This window comes from Anolis sagrei, chromosome 1 (assembly GCF_037176765.1).
Source record: "Anolis sagrei isolate rAnoSag1 chromosome 1, rAnoSag1.mat, whole genome shotgun sequence".
Classification (NCBI taxonomy): Eukaryota; Metazoa; Chordata; class Lepidosauria; order Squamata; family Dactyloidae; genus Anolis; species Anolis sagrei.
Genome location: NC_090021.1, coordinates 320,121,835 through 320,134,201, shown reverse-complemented (window position 1 = coordinate 320,134,201; position 12,367 = coordinate 320,121,835). Strand labels below are relative to the sequence as shown.

Below are 12,367 nucleotides of genomic sequence, written 5' to 3'. Positions count from 1 at the left end.
CGGAAAAAAGGGAGAAAAGACTGACTTATCAAAGGAACTGCCAGGTAAATAGGAATTTACTATGCATGCACAATGAATATTACACAGTGCCTTGACACAGGGCGATAATGAAAGACATGCTATTGTGGTATCCATCGGGGGAATTTCCCCCCTTCCTTCTTCCTTCCCTTGTCTCTCTCGAGCAAAGAAGCAGTGATATTCCTTGGCAGCTGCCTCCTGTTTCAAGCCATTTCACATAATACAGGAAGAACCTGAAGTTTCATGTATTAAGTAACCGAGTTAGTTTTCTCTTGGCTTGGCGATCTATACCATGCTTATGCATGAGCAATATATTTCAGATAGAAGAAACTATATTTTTCAAGGGAGTGATGAAGTCTTGTTTTTTTAAAAAGCAAAGAAATCTGCTTGAAAAAGAATTACAGGAGTGGGATTTACGAGGCTGCCAAATTACAAATAATGCCTCATAAAATATATTATTTTCCAGCTGAAAACCTTAATTGTTGCTCTTTGGAATGACAGTTGTCTCTGGTTTACATTGCAGTTGCATATTTTGATTCAATGCATTCTTATGCGGTTTTATACATATGCACATCATATTTTTGCTAGAAAAAAAGTAACATTTGTAATTGCAGAATTAAATTTCCCATTTGTCATGAAACAAATGAATAACATGGAAAACTGGTTTAAGACCTTACGGTTCTTAACAACCTTTACTTGGAAGTGTGATCGATTAACTTTGGCAGCACTTTCTTCTCAATAAGAAGCTTTGAGGATGTCAGCCTTAATTGCAACTGGGGAATTGTAGTATTATTGCAAATTAAACATGCCATTTTGAAAAGGTTGCATTTTTAAAGACAATATCTTGAAATTGACCTCCTGTATGAAAGTGCTGCCTGTTAAATTTCAGTGAAGTAGCATCTTTTAGAGACAATAGTGCTCTAATTGTACAGCATTGGGGGATGTATAATAATGAGGTGTGCCTGTACCAGCTGATTAGTGCCTTCATATTCAGACATTCTTACATGCAACATCAAACTGTTAAATGAGGAATTATGGGAATGACAATTAGGTGTGATTTCATGATTTCAACTGCATTAAAACCTATGGCCAATCTTATTATCTGAGATCGTAGATCTGAAAACTGACTACTCTCTCAAAAATCCTGTTTGACAATCAAAGTGGATTTCATTTTCTTAGATATCACTTTATTCCTAGAGTTGGAAGAAACCTCACAGATCATGTAATTCAAATCAGGCTTGACCAATGGTTGATGCTGCTGTACCATCCCTGATATATGGTTGCCCAATGCTCCCTGGTCACTTTCAGGGGAGGAGAACCCATTGCCTACCAAGGGGTTCTGTTCACCAACAAAGGGTTCTCACTGTTAGGGTGTTTCTCATTATGCTTACCTGATAATCTGCATCCCCATGATTTCCACCCACTGCCTTCTGGAGCGGTGGTTCTCAAACTGTAGGTCCCCAGATGGTTTTTGGCCTTCATCTCCCAGAAATCCAAACAGCTGGGAAACTAAGTTCTTGTGGGTTTTTTCAGGCTATATGGCCATGTTCTAGAGGCGTTTCTCCTGACGTTTCGCCTGCATCTATGGCAAGCATCCTCAGAGGTGAGGTCTGTTGGAACTGGGAAAGGGGTTTATATATCTGTGGAATAACCAGGGTGAGGCAAAGGACTTTTATCAGTTGGGCTAGATGCAGGCGAAACGTCAGGAGAAATGCCTCTCGAACATGGCCATATAGCCCGAAAAAACCCACAAGAATTATTTATTTATTTATTTACTGTACTTGTATACCGCTGTTTCTCAGCCTAGCTGGCGACTCAACGCGGTTTACAACAAAATACCAAATACAATAGTCAACAGTATACAATTTAAAACCATAAAAACATAATACACAATATTGGCACATCAATAACAATCCAATGCATCTCCTGACTAAAATCGTGATCCAGTTTCGTCGTCCATATTACCAATCCTTTAATCATCACATTCATTACACCGAATTAACCAAATGCCTGTCCGAACATCCAGGTTTTTAATCTTCTTCGGAACACCATCAGCGAGGGGGCTGATCTTACCTCCATGGGAAGGGTGTTCCATAGTCGAGGGGCCACCACAGAAAAGGCCCTGTCTCTCGTCCCTGCCAGCCGCACCTGTGAAGCAGGCGGGATAGAGAGCAGGGCCTCCCCAGAAGATCTTAGGGTCCTGGTGGGCTGATAGGCCGAGATACGTTCGGATAGGTAGGTTGGGCCAGAACCGTTGGCTTTAAAGGCCAACGCCAGCACTTTGAATTGAGCCCGGTAGCAAATCGGCAGCCAGTGGAGCTGGTGCAGCAGAGGAGTTGTATGCTCCCTGCGCTCCGCTCCTGTTAGTAACATGGCTGCCGACCGTTGGACTAATTGGAGCTTCCGAGCCGTCTTCAAAGGCAACCCCACGTAGAGAGCGTTGCAGTAGTCTAAACGGGATGTAACCAGAGCGTGAACTACCGTGGCCAGGTCAGACTTCCCAAGGTACGGGCGCAGTTGGCGCACGAGTTTTAACTGTGCGAATGCTCCCCTGGTCACCGACAAAACCTGGGGTTCCAGGTTCAGCGATGAGTCCAGGATCACACCCAAACTGCGAACCTGCGTCTTCAGGGGGAGTGCGACCTTGTCCAACACAGGCTGTAACCCTATATCCTGTTCGGCCTTGCGACTAACCAGGAGTACCTCTGTCTTGTCTGGATTCAATTTCAATTTGTTCGCCCCCATCCAGACCATCACAGCGGCCAAGCACCGGTTCAGGACCTTGACAGCCTCCTTAGTAGCAGGTGGAAAGGAGTGACAGAGTTGGACATCATCCGCGTACAGATGACATCGCACTCCGAAACTCCGGATGATCTCACCCAGCGGCTTCATGTAGATGTTAAACTTAGTGATTCCAGCCATGAAAGCCTTCGACAATACAGTTGGGAAACTGGCTGGAATTTCTGGAATTTCTGTCTCCAGGTGTTTTGTAGGCCAAAACACCTGGAGACACATAGATTGAGAACCACTGTTCTAGAGCAACAATGAATCAGTTCCATCTGATGCATGGCATCTTTACAGCAGTTTGAAGTGGGCCATCATATTTTCCTTTATCAAGCTGAATTTGCCCAGCCTTTTCAACAAAATTAATAGGACCTTTTTAAAAGCTCTTCCACACTGGCATGTAATGTGGCTAAAATTAGCACAAAAATGTCCATTTTGAGCCCCAAACGAGGTGGGGCTATATCCTACCTCATTGGCAAGGGAACAGTCATACAGCCCAGCAGTGCCAACACTGTATCAGGAGAGCTGAGTATGGGCACAGCCTTCCAAACCTCCCTGCTCCCTTTGCAGAAGGCTGTTCTCTTGCTGGATTGCTCTCAGTGATTATATAATGGCGCTTTGAAAGATGAAGCAATATAGCAAGCGGACAGCCTCTTGCCTGAGCCTGTTGAGTGTGGGATGGCACATTTGAATTCCAAATGGGGATCTGAACTGGCAGTCCCCACAACCCCAAATTGGAAAAGGTGTGAATCTTCCAGAAATATTCACACCTTTCCTAGTATTTTTTAACCTGAGATCAAGCTGAATTAAACAGTTTACCTTGAGGAAAAACAGATTGGCTTGGGTACATCAATGGGGCCCTAGAGGACTTTATTTCCTAGCTCACCAGGTTTGCTCTAAATGGTCAATGTCCTTCTTAAACTATGGTATCCAGAACTTCCATTAATGAAAATGATAAGACTGTTTCTATTTCTCTTCTCCAGCATTGCATTTAGTCAGTTTTCAAATCAGATGTTTGAGAATAAATTTCAGAAATCTACTACAGACTATTACAACCAAACCATATCATCTTCCCACAATGAAAGCTTTTAAATCCTTACAGCTTAATATCTGTTTTACAGTAAATTTTAATGTGAAATCATGATTTTTCTCTCAGAAGGGGTCTTGTTTGGCAAATTAGAAAGCATTAATTAAGCCTGCATTCTGTCTCTTTTTGGTATATTGCTATGATAGGTGCTCAAGAATTTTGATCTAAGTCTAATTTGTTCTTGCCAATTTTAAAAACCACATGTTGTCATTCAACTAATCTCATGTCTTTATTTTTTCCTTTCCTAACTCTTACTTTGGGAATATAATCTCTTTTGGAGGGAGTGGCATAATGTTTTGCATTTGCATATGCAGGTTCTCATAAGAGTAGCTTTCCTGCACATTACATAAACTTGACTTTCTTGTAAAAAAAAAGGAAAAAAGAAATCCCAAAGATTCATAAATATTGCAGTGCCTTTTAAAAGAGCTTCTTAAAAATTGGCCCTGGCTGGTTTTGTAATTTTGTTTTAAAAAAATTATAAACACATACCATATCTACACTGCAGTATGTTTCATGAATTATTCTTAATTCCCAATATTTATAAAGTGAAAGACTTGCTTTTAAAGAGCAATGGCAAAGAAGTTCATTTTAAGGACATATACTCTTTGGGGGCTAGATTACACTGTCGTTTCCTGAACATTCAATGTGGGTTTGTGTATGTGGTTCTTTTAACATGGTGATGCTCACTTGCCGCATGGAAGTGTAAATTAAAGTCAGATCTTATGCTAACCATAAACATTTACCATCTCATATTTTCTTGTTCCTTTCTTGCTTCTACCATTTGTGTATTTGAAACGTGAAGACATTTGTGTCCTTGAATAGGAAAAGACATTAGTTTCTATTTCTCAAATCCAGGAAATATTGTTCTTATTGTTGTTAATTGCTGTCAAGTCAACTGCGATGTATTGTGATCCTATGAATGAGAGATCTCCAAGTCACCCTGCTTTCAACAGCCTTGTTGAGATCTTACAAGCTCCTGTGGATTCATATTGAGTTTAAGAGCTTGGAGGAATGAATATTTTCTTGGGACATGGTAAGGTATGCACCAAAAGTCTTCTGCATTTAGGTGTTTTATCCCCATCTCAAAAATGGAGAAAAGAACTACTATACAAGAAGAACTTCTTCACCACTGACAGCAATGAGAGGTGTTCTCTAGAGCTTCTCTTTAGCTGGACTACCTGAAAACCCTTAGATTGATGTGCTGCACTTTGGTACTGCTGCCAATGGGTTCCAGGAAGTGCACAGAGGGCCTTATGTTTCCATTGGCATTTTTAGTTCTTTTGCTAATTAAAAAAAAGGTGCGGGACACCCCCCCTCCCATGAACATATTAAGGTTAAACAAGGGGCAAATAGTAATGTCAGGTGAAAGCAACATTTTAAATGGATTTCTGCCAATAAATAGTAAAAAAAAGGAAGTGGGCTTGTTTTTGTTTTTTAAATAGTCTCAGCTCTAATTTATTTATTCATTTACTGTGCTTCCCACTGTGTCTCAGAGAGTCACACCGGGGAGCAACTTAAGATGCAAAGTTCAAATGCTGCCTTGAAAATCCCTTCATCCTCTAGTTACTGTCTTGCATTGTCACTTCCTTTATATTGTCATTGTTTTACCTTCACTTCTAGATTTTTGATAAAGTCACACTTTTGTTCTATAACTTCCAGAATCCACTGGTTTGGACTGACTGAAGGATTTTGGGAAATATAGTCCTCAAAAGGAATTTCTTAAGCTGTTTGTTGTGTTATTATGTTTGTTCAACTTGTTTTTGACTTATTTCAACCTTATGGAGACCTATAATGGAAAGATTTATTCAGAGGCGGATGTGCTGTTGCCTTTCTCTAAAGCTGTGAAAAAATGTACTTACAAATACAATAGCATGTATAGGTCAATAATCAATAAACAGGTATGAAATATAAACTTATATTGGATAAACAAGTACAAATTTACAAGTATAATGTTGATGCTCTGTACATCAGAATGAATATAAAACTAAACATAAATTTTCTGCTTGTGAAGTCAGTCAGTTGAACTGAAGAGTCTGTAGTATTTTTAAAAATCGCAGTTAGATCCATTAAAACATATTCAAGGCTGAAAACCACAGCAACCCCTGACTAGATCTTAAACACCTTCATATTTCAATGCCTGCTGAATAAAAAGTTTTTAACCTGTTGCCAGAATGACAGCAGGGAGGAGGCTATTCTGGCCATTCCAGAATTGAGGAGCAGCCACCAAGAAGGAAGGCCTGCTCTCTTGTTCACACCAACCAAGCTCGAGATGGAGGTGGGACCAAGAGAAGGGCCTCTCCTGAAGATCTCAGGGCCCAGACAGGTTTGTTTCCGGAAACAGACTGGCAGCCAGTGAAGCTTCTAAAACTGGGTTGGGGGTGGGTTTTCGCTCCCTGTAGCCAGACCCAGTTAGCAATCTGGCTGCAGTTCTCTGAACCAGCTGGAGTTTCCGAGCACTCTTCAGAGGCAGCTCCACTACATCACATTGTCTCTACCTGTCCCTATAGACAGTGCCTTATAATGCAGTTCGAAACTACATCGTATGGTCAGGGTAGCTGTGACCCCTGATAGCTCTTTGCAAAACGCATCCCATCTTTATTCTATTCCCATGAGCCATTTTTATGTCACCTTAAATTTGTTTCCAGGAAAAGTAATGAAGGGCAACGTGTGTGTGTGTTTGTGTTTATTAAGATTGGAGAAAAATTAAAAATATTTCCTCCCTGGTAACAGGTTTTAGATAATATGAGGTTGGAATCTCCCGGGGAATGAGAGAAAAAGTGAAGCTTGAATGCATTACCTCACTAAATTCGATGAGTTCACTGTATATTGATTTTAATAACTTCCAGAAGGTTTCTTGTGCTAGTTTCTTTGTAAAAACAAAAAGATGATTTCACAATATCTTAAAGATTAGTAGATTTATTGTGCCAATGGTACCATAGGACTGAGATACAAGTCCACATAAATTTATATTGCACCAATGTGCAACTGACCAGAAACTCATGCCTCTCATGTGGTGCTTGCCAAAGGACCTGATCACGTTAAGCAATAGTCTGTTTCTGACCTCATTTGCATACGCATCTCGACTGGTCCTATCAAATGATGTTTGTTCCCTGATGTCATCAACCCGTTGAAAACCATGTGCAAAAGGTGGCAGAAACAGATCATTTGGATATGGGATTCATATTGTGTTTTTAAATATAAATCACATGAAATGTGCTGCTTTTATGTGTGATCCGCAAAACAGTAAGCATTTTGTCCTCTGTGTTGTGACATCTCTTTGGGGGGGGGGGGTTGTCTGTGGGATGTCCTTGAGGATCCTAGGATTTGTCATGAAGGGCGCTGTCACCATTTGTCTCTAACTTCATGAGGACAGAAGACCCCCCCCCCCCCCCCGTAGCAACTACAGAAAAATGCTCTACATGATCTGTGATGTATGGAGACATTACAATGAATTGGGAGGAGCAAAGCTTCCATGGTGTGATGATTCAAACCGGATTACTGTAAACAGTAAGAAATTTATGGGATTGGGGGGCATCCTATGGGATGCATACTGATTAAGCATTTTACAGTTTAAATGCAATGAGGTCCAAGGTTGATGCTGCTGAGACCCGACATTGTGATTGGGGTTCACTGCAGTGTTCAAGTATCCTAATTTACAAAGGACAATCCTCTCCTCAAAGGAGACGGCATCCAACCTCTGTTTTAAGATCTCCAAAGATAGATTCCACCACTGACTGAAACAATTTATTTCACTGTTGAATTGCTCTTACGTTAAGTACTTCCTAATGTTTAGATAGAATCTCATTTATTGTCATTTGAATCCATTGGCTTTGGAGCAGCAGAAAACAAGCCCACTTCATGTTCTACGTGGCATTCCTTGCTGAAGAATATTACTCACAATTGCAGTCTTTTTCAGGGAGGATTTAAAATAAATAGTTCTTAAAAGCCATAGATCATCAACAACTGAAAGGCAAACAACAATCATGTGTTCCATACTACAAAAAGAGAACTGCTTGCATTGATAAAGTATTTATTTATATCCCACTTTGTCTCTCTTAAAAGAGGTTCAAAGTAGAGAAAGAAACCCAAGTACTCCTAATTTTTTGTGTGTGGAAAACGAAGCAGTCAGAAATAGCAAGTGATGTGCCTACAGAGATTTGGGAATGAGGGTACTCTGGCTGAAAATCCATTTTTCTTACCTGTCATTAAATATTCTTGACCTTGTTTTATATAAGAGTTGTACCAATAATTCTTTCAAGGTTTCAAAGATGAGAGAGAGATATGCTTTACCCCTTATAAAACTCGGTCCTTTCCCAAAGAGATTAGGCTTGACCCATCCCTTTTAAACTGATGGGCAGCCAAAACAGTGTGACACTGCATGTTATTCAATGTTTGAAACTGCTGTTTTAACTGTTTTAAAATTGGATTCCATTATTGTTTTTTAAATACTATTAGGAGTTTTTAAAGGGTATTTTAATGTGTTTTTAAAATCTTTTTATTTCTGTTATTTTAATTGGTTTTTATTTGTTCATTACCTTGGGAGCATTTGTGAGCTGGAAGACAATATAGAAATACTTTAAACAAACAAACAAATAAATGTCCTTTGGGTCAGAGCACTACAGAATTAGCTCCCTATGTCTAGAGCAAGAGTAGGTTATAGCATAACCATTGCCCTGGTGTTTATGTTTGGATGAGAGATTTACTCTATTCTGCTTCCTTAACAAATTGTCATAATGTGTCCTGAATGGAACTGGATGCGAAATTAAATGTCTTGGAAATGTGTACCATTTCAAACTTTCTATGTGATTTCAAAAAAGTGAGACCATGTATCCACTGGCACTTGTATATTCATAAAATATGCATCAACCCCCCCCCCCACCCCTCAAAAAAACCCCAACAACCTTGCATGTAAGTCTAAGGATGCAGAGAAACTCACTGCAGTGAATGTGTCCATGTATACAAAAAATGTTAACATTTCCAAAAGTGTCCATAAAAATGGATAAGAATTATAATTCACCAATAATTCAGAATGGAAATCTTTGAATATTTAATTCTTGCATGCAAAATTGAAACAGTTTCTCATGGCTCGATAAAATAACAAGAGCTTCCACCCATTAGCCAATCTTTTAAACTATTTGGAAGTTTTTTTGTGAAAAGTTTGCTAATATTATGAATTGGTGTAATTTTTATCCCTAATGTAATGATTTTTCATGCAAAACCCAGTTTGTTTTGCTGTTGCCACAACTTAAGTGAAACTGATATACAACAAAAACCCTATTGGTCACTCTCACACAGGTAAGAAAAATCTTGAAGCAGTTGACTTTAAAAAAAATGGGGTGACTCAGCATGTCAAGACAACCTTTCTTGTCAAGGATGAGAAAACTTTCAAATAGTCTCTCTATACCTTTCCATCATGAATGGGGATTCATATTCAACTGTTCATGCCATCTCTAAATGTGGAAGACTGACTCATATCTGCAGTTGCTAAAAGACAGACAAGAAAGAGGTTAGAAAATATTGGGTGAAAGTAAAGCATATCTTCTACTAGTAGAATTTTCAGTGCTGGGGAGGTGGAAATATGTAACTGAGATTCTTGAGCAAAACCAAGAGGAACAAATGAAATGGGCAGAATGCACCATGAAAAGGACAAATAACAGATGGAAAAGCATAATTCAAAAGCAAATGCCAAATATTAGAAGGAACAACAGAGTTGGCTAACATACTGGCACCAAAACAAAATAGATTGAGAAGACCAGCACAGTTATATAAAGTCCCTTCAGAGAAAAGACGAGATGGGCATTTGTGTATAGCATTTACTAAGCAGTGAAGCAAACAGAGGCTTGTTTTAAAGGAAATAAATACGCTTAAGTTTTTAACAGATACACATCAGGCTGTCCTTTCTAGGGATAGACTCATCCATGATACAGATGTTTCCTTGTCGTGCAATTCCAAAACTATTTCCCTCTATTGTCTTGGTTTCCAGGATACTTCTATCTATAATTCAAGGCTCATCTGCACCTGATAGTTTTAGTTTATTTATTTATTTATTTATTTACTTCGCTTATATACCGCAATTCTAAGTTGCGGTGTACAACATAGTAAAACAGGTGCAAAATACAAACATAGTGAAAAATAATCCGCAGTACATCATTATCAAAACATCTCATCAAAAACATCAACATTATTAGAAAGCCATTCCAAGTCGTCTCATCGTCAAGTTCACAATCCGATACCATTTCCGTAGTTCCATTCCTATGGTCAAGTTACCAGTCATTGCACTTCTATTCAAATGCCTTCTTAAACAGCCAGGTCTTTAGCTTCCTGCGGAATATCAACAGGGAGGGGGCTAGCCTGATGTCTATGGGAAGGGTGTTCCACAGCCGAGGAGCCACCACCAAAAAGTTCAGTATAAATCTACCCCAAAGTAGCACCATCTTTAGTTCAGAATTTGGGTCAGTGTCTATGGTCTAGCTGGGCTGGGATGGCATCAACCCTACTGGGATATTAGCTCATTTTCCATGTCACCATTACCATTCCCACTGACCACAGGATTCAGTATGACCCCTGATCAACACAGATACCCCTGCTAAGAGGGTTTTCACCCAGAAAAAAGAGAGGACAATTTGCACTCATTATTACTAGTCATAGGAGCCCTTGGTGGTGCAGTGGGTTAAACCCCTGTGCCGGCAGGACTGAAGACCGACAGGTCGCAGGTTCGAATCCGGGGAGAGACGGATGAGCTCTCTCTATCAACTCCAGCTCTTCATGCAGTGACATGAGAGAAGCCTCCCACAAGGATGATAAAAACATCAAAGCATCTAGGTGTCCCCTGGCAACATCCTTGCAGATGGCCAATTCTCTCACACCAGAAGCAACTTGCAGTTTCTCAAGTCACTCCTGACATGACAAAAAAAATACTAGTCATGCAGGCACCTCATTCTTACAGTGTAAAAGTGTAAATCTGTCTACTCTTCGACCTATTGTGAATCACCCTCATTATGAAGATGTAGGTTTATGGGCAAGAATGAAGATAGTTTCTTCCATGTATAGTAGAAAACCAGCGTTCAAAGGGAATTGGTAAAGATGGGAGTGAATTACTACATTCTAGAAGAATCCTGGTACCTAAAGAGACTTAAGCCTTGCTGCAGCATGCCAGATATTGGGGATGTAGAAGATCTCTCCAACATTGGAAAAGTTCCCTTATGTGATCTTGTGGGCAAGAATTCCAGACCATACTTCAGGACAATATTCAACAATGATGTATACAAAGTATTAAGTTATATTGTATTTATGTTATTTTATGTTTTGCTTTGATTGTCTATTTGTTTTGGGCATTGAATGTTTACCATTTTATTATTTTTGTAAACTGCCCTGAATCCAATGTATTGTCAAAGGCTTTCATGGCCAGGATCATTGGGTTGTTGTAGGCTATTTGGCCATGTTCTAGGGCAGTGGTTCTTAACCTATGGGTCCCCAGGTGTTTTGGCCTACAACTCCCAGGAATCCCAGTCAGTTTACCAGCTGTTAGGATTTCTGGGAGTTAAAGTCAAAAAACATCTGGGGACCCCAGGTTGAGAACCACTGTTCTAGGGGCATTCTCTTCTGATCTCACACCCTCTGAGGATGCTTGCCATAGATGCAGGCGAAACATCAGAAGAGAATGCCTCTAGAACATGGGACATATAGCCCGAAAAAACCTACAACAACCCCGCCCTGATTCCCTTTGGGGAGAGAGGGCAGGTTATAAATAAAGTTTTATATTATTATCATCATCATTATTATTATTGCAGAGGTGCCCATAACATAGTGATGTTCAGACAAGTTGGTGGTGATATGGACATGATCTGTCTCCTTACCCTGTGTTGTGACCAGTATGGACAGCGGCTTGGGACAAAATGGATTCAATCTCACTGTCCAGATTGCCTTGAAGCCATGGAATATTCCAGAGTTTCTATCAAAGGCAGGAGTATCCCCTTACGTTGCACAAAGTGGGGCAAAATGGGTTTAAGCTGAAACTCTGTGATATTCACTGGATGGAACTGTGTGTTGTTAGAACAGGCAATGGCCTATTTTGAGAGAGTCCAGGTTTTGGAGCTTGCATTGACATGCCCAAAATCTCCATTTGCTAAGTTATTAAGATATTATCAAAAAGGTCCAGAAAGGAAAAAAGGCTTAAATGGCCTTAAATTTATGGCTCTTAAGATGTTTACTTGGCATTTTAGATAACATGCATTAATGCCTTTGGTTTTCGTTTTTGGATCTGAAGGCAGACAATCCTTTAACCCCTTGTTGAAAAAAGGAAGTGTGTCTGCATTCAGTTAAAGACTACAGAAGTGTAGTAGAACATATGGTACCATGTGCATATAGATGTGCATGAACATTTAGTTGTGCTTTTCATTGCATAACTTTGCCATTCATCATGAGAGTTGCATAGCTCAATCAATAGCTTCCTATGTGGACACTTATGCTACTGAACAC

General features: G+C 39.8%; 1 long non-coding RNA gene across 1 annotated transcript in view; it reads right to left on the bottom strand.

Annotated features, from left to right (window-relative positions):
• Positions 1–3,412, bottom strand: part of LOC132762661 (uncharacterized) — a 34,626-nt gene extending 31,214 nt beyond the window's left edge. The window contains exon 1 of the long non-coding RNA XR_009630189.2: positions 3,271–3,412. This is a non-coding gene — a long non-coding RNA (uncharacterized lncRNA). The remainder of the gene's footprint in view (positions 1–3,270) is intronic.
• Positions 3,413–12,367: the final 8,955 nt, after the last annotated feature.